The sequence below is a fragment of the Tachypleus tridentatus genome, unplaced genomic scaffold, assembly GCF_004210375.1.
Source record: "Tachypleus tridentatus isolate NWPU-2018 unplaced genomic scaffold, ASM421037v1 Hic_cluster_2, whole genome shotgun sequence".
NCBI lineage: Eukaryota > Metazoa > Arthropoda > Merostomata > Xiphosura > Limulidae > Tachypleus > Tachypleus tridentatus.
This window is the reverse complement of record NW_027467782.1, coordinates 23,518,295-23,533,729: the sequence shown is the minus strand read 5'-3', so window position 1 is coordinate 23,533,729 and position 15,435 is coordinate 23,518,295. Positions and strand designations below refer to the sequence as shown.

General features: G+C 30.5%; 1 protein-coding gene across 1 annotated transcript in view; it reads right to left on the bottom strand.

Annotated features, from left to right (window-relative positions):
* Positions 1-10,317: 10,317 nt before the first annotated feature.
* LOC143242769 (uncharacterized) overlaps positions 10,318-15,435 on the bottom strand; it is a 96,190-nt gene continuing 91,072 nt past the window's right edge. Inside the window, exons 11-12 of the mRNA XM_076486261.1 lie at positions 13,088-13,269; positions 10,318-10,438 (exon numbers count right to left, since the gene is read on the bottom strand). The gene's annotated coding sequence lies outside the window, so the exon portion shown is untranslated. The remainder of the gene's footprint in view (positions 10,439-13,087; positions 13,270-15,435) is intronic.

Here is a 15,435-nt window from a genome sequence, read left to right as displayed (position 1 = left end):
AACTATTTTACACAATAATGTAAAACTGCAATTTAGAAATATTAGATTTTAAACTACCTCAGAAAATTTAACAATTAATTTGAAAAGAGTTCCAATTGAAACAGCTAAAAGTAGAAAATTCTAATGCTAACTTTTAATGTATCATACAAAATAATTTCATAAATTTTAAACATGACCATATCCATTTCTGAAACATTTGCAATCATAAAATACATGTTAAAATTCCAAGTTTCACACCTTTGTTTCAACGTGATGAAATGAGAACCCTTTTTCAGCTGTGCTTGTAAGGCTTCCAAAGGACTGCGACACTTAAATAACCTACAGTTCACAAGATACTTACGGAGAGGAAGAGGGGGGAATTTAGGATCCAAAGAAGCCTTCTTAACATGAGAGGAGAGGAATGTAGGATACACAGAAGATGTAAAAAAAGGAGGAAAAGCTATGGCATAAAAAACTTACAAACAGAGGTTGAATGAAAAATAGATTTAGAACATGAAAAAAGGGTACTTTATTACAACAGCTGCTGGAATGATATAATTAAAAAGTTAAATTATTTTGACTTATGTTGCAAATATAAATGAAATGCTATGATAATTGAAAATAATTACATCAGTAACATTGTATGTTACTTTAGAATGATATCTGAATATAACACACAAATCACAAACATCATACTGAATATACTGACTTTATTTTCTCTGCTCGCTTTTCTACCCATTAATACTATTGGTTACATATATTTTGTTTCAAAAGAATAAATATATATTTACAAAATAAGCTATATTTTCAACAAAATGGATTAAAAAAGTAAACATGAGGCAACAATCACTATCTTAAACAAAAAGATATTCACTGAAACAATGTTGAGGTGGACAAGTATTGTCAAATTATTTTGTGAGAAATTAATTCAACTTGAATCTCTGTGTGTATTTTCTTATAGCAAAGCCACATTGGACTATCTGCTATGTCCACGAAGGGGAATCAAACCCTTGATTTTAGCATTGTAAATCAAAATACTTGCAACTGTCCCACCAGGAGACAAATCTTAAAAACTAACAACTTATTAATAATCTTCTGATTCTGTAAGTTTTCATTCACTTATATAAAAAACAGTTACTGACAAACAGTGTCAGTGTCTTAATGTAAGAAGTTTGGTGTTACACTACTCCAAAATATGTATATGGTTTACATCATACATTTTCTCAGTACGATCACGTCTGGTTTCAAAATTATGTAAAAGTAACATCTATTACACAAAAAACGTAGATTAATTATGTTACATTCAAGCATTTCTTTGCATAAAATTGAAAAATAAACAAACATATCTAGACAAAGCTACACAAAAGCTATCTGGGCTAGCTGCCCCTAATTTAGCACTGCAAGACTTGAAGGAAGACAGCTAGTCATCATCACCCACTGCAAACTCTTAGGTTACTCTTTCAGAAATGAATTGTGGGATTGACTGTCATATAATAATGTCCCCATGACTGAAAAGGGCAAGCATGTTTGGTGTGACAGGGAGTTGATCCCACAACCCTCAAATTGTGAATCAAGCACCTGGCCATGCAGGGCCTATTTAGATATGATCCTAAATAACAGTAAAACAACTGTGTTAAATTATTACATAGCATTAGTAGAGCAAATTTGTTTTAGGTATATTAAGTCTTTTGAAGTGATAAAAGGTTTAATACATGTAAAAGATTTAATAAATTATACATTCTGTACTATGAACTTTTTACAAATGCCATAAAAACTTGTGAAACACATGGTCACAGCATATTAAAATCTGTTTAAAACAAGAAGCTTTTAAAACACCTAAGGTGCAATCATTATTTAAAACATTTTATGTTCAAACAGAATAATATCCTTCATCAGTATTACAATAATTTTCACATTTCAATATCAATACCAAGATAACAATCCAAGCAAATAAAATATGTATGTACTTTCAATAACCACTGATGGTGTCTTTATTTATACAATCTACTGACAAGATGGTTACTAGCCTGCCTGTACACATAATGTAAATAATCTTGATATACAAGAAGTTTCTTCATGATTTTATATTATGTTTGCATGTTATCTTAGAAATGCCAATGGTAAACACATTTAAAATAAGTAAAAGCTGTAATTTATGTTAAACATAAAATCAAAACACTTTCAGAAAATGTTTAATCTGAACACACACAACTGAAACTAGTAAACTTTTGGCAATTAAAGAAGTTGATATCACATACTAGAAATTGACTTTATTAAAAGATCTTACATTCATGATAAATCAAAACACAAATGTGATAATAGGAAGCATTTCAAAATCAGAATAATTAAATCACCAATAATCTAAAGATACAAAGCAAACAATATTTGTAATTACAAGAGAAATATGTACTTAAGAAATAAACAACATAAATTTACAGTTATAACACAAGAAAATGGAAAATAAATTAAGAATAAGAAAATTATTTTCTCCAATAAGTGCCATAGGGTAGCCATTTTGAAAGAGAATGCTTTGAATGAAAGTAATATCTTTACAAAAGGCTAGACTGGATGAGATAAGATTAGCTTCTATTTAATAAACAGAGAATAAAACTGCATTTTAAAGAAAAGGGTGTCAAACTGAGTAAGAAGGTCTTTAATTGTTTTTACAACAGACAGAAATTGAAAAGCCATAAACATTATGGTTAAAAGAAAACATACAAGAGTTATTTGTCTCAATTTCATGAGTTAACTGTATAGATGGGTGATATGAATCAAGACAGTCAATGGTTTGGGTATGTTTCATCAACATTACTTCTATAGATAACAGGCCAGAAGCTTAAAGAACAGCTACATTTCTTGGAAAAAAATAACTATCTCATCCTTGACTAATTTGTTTGTACACAAGATACCCACTGTACCCAAATTTACCTTGTATACCTGCTTACCATATCTCAGGAGACAGAACTCCATTATCACAGAGCAGTGAAAGAAATTATGTAATAATAAGAACCTTATATCTTTTATTTTGCTGAGATACGACTTGCATACTGAATCAAACCTAGTGGCTTCTTTTACCATATGGTTTGTTATATACACTTACTTCAAAATGATATGTGAATAACCAATCAAAAGTTTAGAATATCCTCCAGAGTAGTTTACTCAGCTCTTTTAATCTGTAAAAAAGCTGCCACGTTCTTTCAAACCAAAATTTCAAGAAGATAGGTCGTGTCTTTAGTCTGATTGAAATTTCATATTTTACTAAATCTAAATAAATTTTAGGTACTAAGCTATATAAATTACAGTTAAATTCTATGGTATCAGTTTAGTTATTTATGATGTTTTGGTAATTTAACTATATATATATATATATGTGTGTGTGTGTGTGTGTAGAAAACCTGAAAAAAAAATTTTGTTTGAGAAAACCTGAAAAAAAATTTTATTTAAGAAAATAGGCTCCATAACTTATTTCTAAATAGTTTGATATCCTTCAAACTAACCACAATGTTTTGCATAGAATAAAAACATAAATATCTAGCATCTAATACTTAAAAAACATGCATCTAACTTAAAAAGCAGAAACCTTACCACTGAATATTATTATTCACATCAGGTTAACCATTTTGCTATGGGCTCAGTGTAATATACAAGTTCATCTATACAACTGCATACATTAAGTATTTGCACTATAACTTTTGATGCAGCATGTATCTTCACAAAATTTGGTAAAGATTACAAATATTTTGTGTATAAAGATATCAGATTTTTTAATTTTTATTAAAGATTCTTTGTGAATCTGAGTGCAAACTGATTTCATGTTATGATTAAAAAAATTATTCTTTGTTTAAAAATCTCAGATATTATTTTCACAATCTCTAAAACCTCCTAAGTACTTTCAGACACTTATTTTCAGCAAGACTGTTTTATGTTATTTTTTCTACTCTAACTATGTGTGATCTGTCATTTGACCAACCTCGCAACCATCATAAAACTTTGGAAATAAATGTAAATGAAGTTTTCATGCTAGAATAACTACATATTATAACACAAAAAGACAGTAATATAAAACTGACCTTTAGTCTTTCCTGTCTTGGCTGCATTTTAGTGGACTAATATTTTATAATACAGTCACATTTCAATTATTGTAATTATGTCCAAGTGTGTGTGTATAATTTTTTCCACAGTTTTTGAAGACATTTCTTGATGTTGATGAAATGTTGTTTTATTTTGTTGGTTTCATTGTTAAGTTTATGTTAGTTTTGTGGCTTTTGTTTCTTAATATGTTGAGTTTTTTTGTTTTGTTTCATTGCCTTAATGGTCAGTTTTGATGTAATCCTCCTCTTCACAGAAGTCACAACAACTGAAGTCTGCAAGATAGCTTTAGAACTTTATATTCAAGGCCCCAACCCATTGATACACATCTCCAGCAACGAAAAAGCAATCTTTATAGAATTCACTACCACCAAAACTAACTTTATGTTCAATAACCAAAACTACCTACAAATAAATGGCCTAAGTATGGGGAATCCCATGCCACTAGTTCTAGCCAACAATTTTATGACACAGGTTGAATTTCAAGCAATCAGTTCAGCCTTCCACCCACCACAATACTGGTAAATGTATGTTGATGATACAATTGCTGGATTCACATCTACAGAACACATACTTAATGTTTTTCAATCACGTTAATTCTATACACCCAAAATTAAGTTAACCTTAAAAACGAACCAAATATAATTTTTTAACCCTAAGATCACTAGCACTGATACACAATTCAAAACAGAAGTCCACAGAAAAATCACCCATACTGGATTATACATTCCCTGGGACTCAGCACATGAAACAAAACAAAAACTCAACATATTAAGAAACAAAATATACACAACCACAAAACTATGTTCACCTAATAAAATTAACAAAATAAAACAACATTTCATCAACATTAACAAATTTCTTCAAAAAACCATGGAAAAAATGATATACACACTTAGATTAACAACAAACAAACAACAATAAATTTCAAAACACATAACAAAACACAACATTCCAGTAAACACCATATTTATTCATAAACCAGGTTCAAAACTAAAGTCCATACTATGTCAAAGCTACACTGACAAACACAATACCAACATAATTTATAAAATGCAATGTAACAACTGCCAGGACTTCTATATTGAAGAAACAAGCAAAATAATGGAAACTAGATTCAAAGAACACAAAAAAACACCTTCACATGTTTTTGAACACTGCAAATCAAATAAATACAACATAACCATAGAAAACTCCCAGATACAAAATAGGGAAATAAATATAAACAAACGCAAAATCAAAGAAGCCCTACTTTTTCAGCAACTAAAACCAAAATTAAACCAATATAAAGAAACACCATTATAACTTTACCAATTAATAACCTAACCTCCACCTGCAATGCCCCCTACAATCCAGTACTCGTTTATACTTTCGCCCATCAATGGTCACATTCAAACACTCTTTCTTAACCTGAAGATGACCTAGGAAGGTTGAAATGTTGTTCTCTCATTATCAGTAAAAGTGTTAGTACCCATACCAGCTGTTCCGAGATACGACATGTTTGTTTCTCAAATTGGCCTATGTTATTTTCTATGCTCTTAAACCTTTTTTATTTTCTTACACTTATACTAGTACTAGTGTTTGACAAACACTGGAATTCTGAAGTGGTGTTCAGATATAATGAACACTCCAGTATGTACACACTTCTAGTTATTCTTAATATTTAATCTTTTCTAACAAAAGTAGAATTTTGCAAATAAAAAAAATTGCATAATTATGTTTCCAGCTAAACTCTGTATCATGATACTGAACACAAATTAGTCATACAAATGAAAGTGAGAATCTACATGGATCATTAAGCTGGTAAAGACATCAAGTTTTTGACTGTTATGAATACAATAGGATGAACAAATATATATATCCCTGTCATTTAGAAGTGTAAACATGTATATTTTTGCATTCATGAATTTGGAGTTTTGATGAGCAATAACATTTAAAAACAATTTCAAATGTGTAACAATTAGAAAATGACATTATTCAGTTCCATGAATTTCTTTTTGTTTAACTTTGAAGTCTGCTACAATATTGTTATTGTGGGTAAATAATGAATTGTTACTTAAATAGTAACGTAAATTATTTGAAACTTGCATTAAAAATAATTTCACCTTTAGGATACTCTTTGGTTTTGTATTTTTTTAGTATTATTATTAAATAGATACTACTTGATAATTAAAACACTACAGAATATTTGGTTAGGATACTCACTCGAGTTTTAGCTGAAACACTACTTTCAAGACCACTATCTTCTGTAAATGTGCTGTTTAAAAAATAAATAAATACTTATTTTTAGTTTATTAAGCCAATTTAATTTTTCTAACATGTGACTAACTTAAGAGATAAGTTGTAACTGGTACCAATGGAGATTAGCACTACAGAAGAGCTTAAGAGGACAATTAATAACTTTCTAGAAAGAACAACAGTGAACATACATTTCTACTTTTGCTAAGAATGGGCATAGAAGGACAGTCTTGGAGAACCCCTTGATGTCCTTAAGTTGTGCTGACGGAAATAACCAATCAACTACAGTTTAAACTACAGTGCAGTTCATTTTCATATAATTATTTCCAAAACTTTAGACTGTGAAAATATCATTACTACCAAACAAAGGTAAAGAAAGATCACTGTTTGTATTCTGAAGACTCACATAAAGACTAGCTAATTTTTAGCTTGCTATTAAAATTACAGCAATTACTGACATGCCTGATTACAATTTTCCATGAAAAATAACTTGTGATCCACAATGTGCTTCTTAATAAAATTACAACATCTACTGATTTGAGATGAACTCTAGTTTGTAACTCAGTAAATAAACTGAAGTCTCATTTAAAACCCTTGTTTAAAATAGGATACAACACTAAACACATTCTCTCATTCTGAATAGTTTGGACAAACATAAAAATCTCATATATCGTAAAAAAATATTTGAAGCTGGCTGGTTGTTTGGCATTTTATGGTGCAACTGAGTTATCTGCACCAAATAACCGATAAAAAATTATAAATAAGATAAAATTATTAAAATTTGTAAAAATAATCATGTTAAAAAACCCAGTAAAGTTCAATTTTTGAATTAAAACTTAAATAGGACTCTAAACACCAATGGACATTAAAAACATTTGTAAGGTGACAGTGTCACCATTGCCAGTGACATTGTCCAGTATTAGGGGTGAACCTGTGGACAAAAACGTTTGAAACAGTGCTGTTGTTTGGAGTCAAAATGACGGCATGACAGTAAAATGTGGAATATTGTGACTTGAGTGTCACACAGACCACACATTAGTGTATTAGTCTCGGATAAAAGAAAATGATGAGTTAAAAAACTGTGACCAACATGTAGTCTAGTTAGAATAACATCCTCTTTCTGATTCTCAAGGATACAAGACAGCCAAAGTACAACTGAGGGTTTTATCTGGAAAAGCTTGTTATCATGTTGCTCACTCCAAGTTGACTGCCAATTGCCAGGCAGAGCCATAGACCAGTTTTATTTGAATGAGGGCATGATAGATTTTTAGCATTGAACATCAATCTGCTCCCCAAGTAGTGAACGAGAGGGAACAGAGAATGTTCAGTACCCTTATACACTTGAAATGTACCTGATTGGAACCTCATTGTGTTTAGAACTTTGTTGTTAGTACAACCTTTTAATGTCTGTTGAAACACTACATCAAAAAACAAGTAAATATGAAAAGAAAGAACTTTTCAAGAAATGAAGTAAATATAAATATACGGATGTTATTATTAATTCTTTAAAAACATCACAAGTTACTATAAACACCACTTTTTTATTACATTATTTTTGAAGGATTGGTATTAGCCATTCCTACATTTACTTCATTTTTTTGAAAAGTTTTTCTTTCTTTACTTGTTCATACATTAATCAGCCATTCCAAAAGTGGTAATCAAATGTAAACAATATTTAAAATTTGAAAAAGAAACTTACTATAACGTTTTTGCAGCAGACAATTCACTGTTAACAGTTGTCTGTACTCTTCTTGACCTGTAATTTTTTTCTGTTTAGATTGAAATAAAAATAAACAGACAGATAATTACATTCTTCATTAGTAATCAGTTAGGGTCAAATCATAACTGTACTTCTGCTTATTTAGATATGTCAATAAATGTTAAGTTTCACTTCACAATGATATTTATACAACTAGAGTTGTGGATATTAACCAATCAACCACTTCATAAACACTCAGGTACTCTATCTACACTGTCTTAATATTGTACCATTGCTAAAACATAAGTTATTGTCAACAAACCCAAAAAGTTGAGATAAAATCTAATTTTGCTTCATAACAATGTTCCTGCATGGTTCTAAAAAATACAAATCACTAAGACATAGTTTCATAGGACATAAAGTAAAGACAACTAGCTAAGATGACAATATAAAGTTCTGAACTTGCATAATGAAAGTTAAGCATTCAAAGCTCACTTAGCTTGATATGTAAAGCACATCCCTATGAAATGCTTATACAAAGAACTTTATTCATGATATTTACTGTATCTTGAATTAAAATAATGATATAGAATCAAATTTACTTTTTGTTAGTTTCAGTTCTTTATCATATTAAAAATTCCAGAAACCAGAGATCAACAAATTCATGTCTGTTTATCCTTACTCAGGTTATTTTTCTGCATTAATAAAACAACCTAGATGTGCAGTTTCTGTAAGTTTACTGCTTTGTACTGACAATTATTTTCTATTACATTACATCCTCATGCTACATTTAACAGATGTAACTATGTCCTTCTACCTGAAGAATCAATTCTTAAAAATTACTCTCTTAATTCTTTGACTACAAAATCTAATTTGGAAACAGTTTATAACAATTCATGCTTTCAACTGACTCAAGAAGTTTATAAATGTTGTCATAATTTTACACTTTTCTTAAGCATTACAATAAGCTTTATTTTAAAACAAACAGTTTAATATATTATAGCATATCTAGTAAAGTTATTTTAATTATGAGAAGTTTCTTCAAATGTGACATCTGTTTTCAAATGAAGCAAAGGAAATCAGCAACTTTACCAATTATTTCCACCCACATAATGTTTCTCAAGACAAAATATCAATAATAAAAGTGATAAATAAAATCATGTCTGAACAAAGTTTCTTTTATCAAAATTAAATAATCAACTTAGTATTAGTTGGTTACATGTTTTACAGTTAGGTGTTTTAGTACTCTTAAAACATGTGTACCTCTTTTTGAAGGTGTTACTTCATTAGAACGACTTGTTGAGGTACTTTCTTTACTGTGAAGGTATGACGAGTTGATTATTTCCCAGCTGTTGTCTTTAGGGGGATTAAGTTTTCCAGCAGCACATGTAGATACCACCTTTATATTACAGAAATTATCTGAGGACACAAGAATATATTTTGTATGGGTATCTTTATCTGAAAGATCTCTTGATAGAATGGAATTTGATGGGTCTTTTGTCAGATAGACTTCATTAAGATAAAGCCCTGAATGTTTATTTGAGATTTTATGGAAATTATTTCTTAGATAATTCCTGTCTGAAGGAATTATCCTGTTCCTCTTGTTTCTGTTCATCAACAAAAACTGGTTCTGAAAAACAAACTGATGTCTTAAGTGAAGTGTGCTGTATGTTGGGTGAATTTTCATTTCCCAGTTGGAATTCTCCTAGAGTATTCACTAATTCTACATCCTTTTGGTTAATATCTAATTCATGTTGAATAACACCGAAAGAAACAAATAGGAAGCAAGCTTCTCAAAACTGTCACATGTATCATCCAACAAAATACTACATTGAATATAAAGTTACCAAAAGTGTAGAAAAATTCACTGATAAAGATATGATTAAAAAATATATAAGTGTACTTCAAATGTACATAAATCTCCTACCAAAACAGTCTACAAAAATGAAGATGAACTAAAAACACACATGTAGCAACTAACAGCATGGAAATATGAATCACAAGAATAAAAAATAAATATTCGAAAAAATTTACAATCACTGAAAGTTATTATGAATTTTAAATTATTGAAGTGTTATTCATAATAACCTTACCACAATTTGTAATCACTCTTTACTAACTGCAAGAACAACAGAAATGTGTGCATGTCTGCACAAGAGGCACATATGAGTATGATTTTCCATCTGCTTTGATGTGGATTTCACTGCAATCTGTGTTGAAAGTTCTATTCCTGATTTGAGTTAAATGACCAGAAACTGATAAAGGAGTCAAAGTTGTAAAGCAATTAAGAGAAATACAATAAAACTGGATACCTGGAAGATTTACTTCTACTTTGGAAGAACTCATATGAACATCTCTGGATGTCTCTGAAGACTTCAATCCTTCTTCCAATGGTGTATGACAACTATTACTTTTTAGAATATTCTTATTTACCTGTGAGATAGCGAAATATACATGAACAAACACAATAACTTCTAAAATATTCAAAATATAGTTAAAATGGTTTACTGAAAAATTTAATGTTAAAATAACAGTTGAAAACTCTCTGGGCCAAAAAAATAAAAAATATATCACTTTAAGCTGGAAAAATTTCTTTAAACTTATTCTATACTCAAATGTTTTAAGAAAACTAAATGAACAATGTATATAATAATGGATGACACAAAAAGGTTACATTACAGAAAAATTAAAACTCTTCACACAAACACTCGAAATGTAATCTATTCAGAACCATGTACCTCAAAGCTAGGGTGTATATGTATCCCCTCACTAGAAAGACAAACAAATACTGAGATGAAACATTGCAATAATAAGTATACTTTTCAAATACATTTACACTCCTGCCATTCACAGGTGTACAGTGCAACATTTTAAAAGAGTTACTTTCAAGATTTAACTACTTTATTATTATTCTTATATGCAAATAAACTTGGCAGCAAAATGTAATTAATATATAATATTAAAATTTGATTTAAATTTTAAGTTATTAATTTTATTATGAAATATCTAAAAACTCCTCAATCTCCCTGAATATGAGAATTGTGACTGTTTATCTTTGGGTCTTCTCTACTTTATTTTCTACTCCTGTGTGAAGTCAGGAATTTGATAGATATCACTAAATATAATATTGATACTACTCAGACAAAACAGAAGTTTTGCAGCTTTCAATCTCATTTCTTTATGGAACCATAAACTAGAAAATCAGATCTACTTTAAATGTTCATTTATAGCATCCTATCATACACTAATTACCAATAATTCTTCCTAACAATTAGTGATATTAGTCATAACCAATGGAAAGTTTTAATCTTTTAAATGATATATTACATTGTTTTCTGTGCATAGAATTAACTTGAAAATAAATTGAATTATTAATGTCATCAACATTTCAAAACAAACTTTTATTTCTGCAGTTTGTACACAGATATTGTACTTAAAACACCAAATCTATTGAACACGAAAATTATAACTCTTATTTAATCTATATCTGTCTATCTACATATAAGCTAAGGAGTGATTCTGTCTCTCAATTTTGATTACAGATTTTGGTTTGTTAACCTCAATGTACTTTCAAACTTTTATTTAAGTTATTAATTTTATGAGGAAACATTAAAAAACTCCTCAATCTCCATTAGTATGAGAACTGTGACATTTATCTTTAACAACATTTTCTCTTCATAAGGTAATCAATTATAATTGCTTCATAACATTAAGTTGCATATGAAAGATTTCATTACAAAGAGCATCATTTATAATTAAACTACACTTGAATATATTCCTCCCAATTCTGAGAAAGGCAAGAACTGAAAATGATTTTCCTACAGTTGTTGACACTGTGAATGGCTGATTGCTATTAATTTCAGTTTCAAGTTTAGACACATTAGGATTTTCTTCACTACTGTCTCAAATGACTGTGAACTGGCTACCACTTGGCCCTAAAATGAATATTAGAAGGTTTTGTTCACGAAAACAACAAAGGCTAATTCACTATTTTCTTTGTTTTTAAATTATAAAAAACGACTGCAGGAGTTGGTTTAACTAAACCGATACTCACAAAACAGACAAATGAACAAATGAATGGACACGGTAAAAAACTATGATGTCTCCCAAGTACTATTGTGAAGGAAACGAGAACTGATACAATCTAAGTACTTTTGAGAGGACTTTAGTTTCATTAACATGGTATACAAACTTTCTTGGTTCCATATTTTTTACTATGATTAATACAACTGTGAATAATAATAATGTTATAAACTGAACAGATAACGTACAGTGTGGAGAAAGGAATTAATTACTTAAACATTAACACACTTCAATACCAATGATAAAAGATACTTGTTAAAGGTAATAGAAAAAGTTCTATCACTCCCACATTATACTACTTCAAAATCAACTCAATAAACACAATATTTACTATCTCTCCTTGTTAATGACCAGAAGAGGAATAATCACTTCTCACATTACCTTACTTCAAGTCAACTTTAATTCACAAAGGATTTATGATATAATTCTAATCAAATTAAACATTATGACATATTGACTGTGAAACATATTTCTTTATAATACTGCTTACGAAGCACTGGGCATTATAAAACAGATTTAGAACTGTGCTGCGTGAGTATACTTAATTAACGATTTAACAGTTCACAAATGTAATTCAAGCATGGAGAACAATACTTCAAAACAGAATAAACATGCTGTGTTTTTATATACTGTTTTCACCTGAACTTGCAAGAAAGACTAGATACCACCAATCTAAACAGTTAATGAAGTTTACATATGAAATTCTAAGATTTGATGGAGATTAATTTACTCATCCTTCTTTACGTTTAATAAAACAACCATAATTTATTTGTCTGTTTTTTCTGGAATAGAAATAGTACTAATCAATACTCATCAGAAATATACTGGGTTTTCAGAATTTGCAAACTTATAACTTAAAAGTTATTTTTTTGAGCTTGCAATAATACACTTACCTTTAAGTTCTCAATTTGTCTAAAATATTAGTTTGAAACCAAATGACAAGTCTTAGCATATTAAAAATTGCTTTTAGCCAATTAATTTCAGATTGAAAAGTTATACCTGATACAGTTCTCCATATATATTCTGTAATAATGAATGAACAATATCATCTTCTGGAAGTATGATCAATACATTGTTACCATGGATTTTATGAGATGATGGAGCTGTGCTATTTCCAATCAGATCAGCACATGGTCGATGAAGTTGTATGTTAATCAACCGATATTCTTGGTTGACTCCAACTTTAAAACATTAACAAAAAAAAGATAAAATGTTAAAAATTAATATTATGACATACTTTCAACAGCAAATACAACGTCTAACATTTTTATATCCCTAGTAACCACTGCTAATACAAGGAGACACTGTGTTTTTGAAACTTGTAAACATGTTTCTTTAGTTGTGACAAGTGTTAGAAAAAAAAATGAGTATCATATAGAAAATGTTATACTAACATATGCTTTATTATTTAAACATCTTAGTTTTCTATATATGTAATACAAAATTAGCTATTATTGTTAATTTTAGTAAAGTAAGTTCAAATAGAAGATCTTATATAGTCATTCAAAGGTTCCATATATCTAATTGATTTGGCAATGTATCACATGTTCAACTTGGACCAAATATATGGGACAGAGAAGTGGAGGACAATGGTGGTGACTGGTTGGTAACTGTCACCTGTTATGTGAAAGTTAACATTTTTCTAATCTCAAAATTAAGTTGCATTCATTGCTACACACAGAAATGTTATTTCCCACATGCACCTGCCTATGAAATTTGTATACTGCTAGTTTTCAGTTAACTCCTACCTAAATTCATGTGTTTAACATGAACTTCACTGGTGCATGATGACATCATCAAGTGACAATAACTCTCCACTAAAAGGACGGTGACACAACCTCCATGCACAGAAACTCCCTCATGCATTTGCACTTGTGATAACGTCATTCTTAGACAAAGTAAGAAAAAAAGAGGTGTTCTAAAAGTACGTTTTGAGGTTACAAAAAATGTTAACTTCTGAGATAATAACTCACCACCATTCACCAAATGGGCTCCCTTCAGAAAGTTCCCAAAGAGAAGAACATGGTATGGGACACCCGGTAGCAGAGGCTCCATACGTAAATTAGCATGTTGTGAGAAGCAAAACCAACCACCCAGTAGGATTCTGTTTGATGGATAGGATAAGAGAAAAGGATAAGCAACAATACTTACCCATCTTAAATAGTGTTTTTCTTGAAGAATGACAATGTGGCAAATGAAATCTGGCAGGAAAAGAAATGGTCAGATATTGAAGATATTTAGTGACCAACACATGGAGAGTCATCCACATGCCTCACTGGAAGATCTCATCTAAGGGCTAGCAAAGGGTGAGACAGGTGAAGAATCTCAAGTGAACAAATGTGTAAGCCTGCAAGCATCCAAATCTTCAGAAGAATGAAGCATCTGGAGTAGTTCATGAACCTAGCCAGTAAGGAAACAAGAAGAAAGATTTCACAAAAAAGAATGGTCCCAGAGTAGGAAAAGGCCATACAGGAACCCCAAATGGGAGAAGACCAAGATAAGTAGCATCAAACAGTTCAATCAGGGCACAGAAGCTAGTCTTGGTGACCGCATAGGTAGGCAAAAGAAAGAAGAAAGTGAGACAGGAGAGAAAATATCATTACCTCCAGAGCAGCACAAGAGTTAGGAAGGAAAGACTAGCATGGGAAAAAGAATAGATAAGTGTGATAGAAGAAGGTGCAAGAGGTAAAATCTGAATAGATATCTAAATGACAGAAACCACAGGTTAGAAGAAGGAAATACTTTCTAAAAGAAGGATGGTACAAAGAGCAAGAAGCCAACAGATTTAATGGGACGTGTGAAAGTATACAAAACCATATTAAGGTGGAGCTTGGCAAGGAAGTTGATGAAGCATGAAGGAAAGGTGAAATGTTGTAGACAAGGCTGCCCGATCAAAAGTAATGGTGAAGACCAGCAAACCACGGTTGAACAGTGAAGCAAAAAGGCTGAAAGATGTTTTACAGTACAACAGTCAGGAAAACAGGAGTAAAGGATGGACCAAAGAGAAAGGAACCATTACTTATATTTATACAGACACAAAGTGAAAAGGAATAGGAACAAGACAAGAAGAATGTTACTACCAGATAACTACCACAAGTGAAGACAAAGGGACCAGTTCCTTGAGTTGAGAAAAGATTTATCACTGAGGGCTAAGGATCCCAAGAATTACTCCATTGGTCTTGCAAGGCCCACTGGCAGAAGTACACGACCCAAAGGAGTAAGGAGTTCCAGAAAAAACAGACTTTCCAGAAGTAATAGAACCATTCATACAGTGCAAAAAATGTAAGTATTAATGATTACACACTCCACAATTTGCAAGCAAAGGGGAAAAGGCTAAGCTCGGCTGA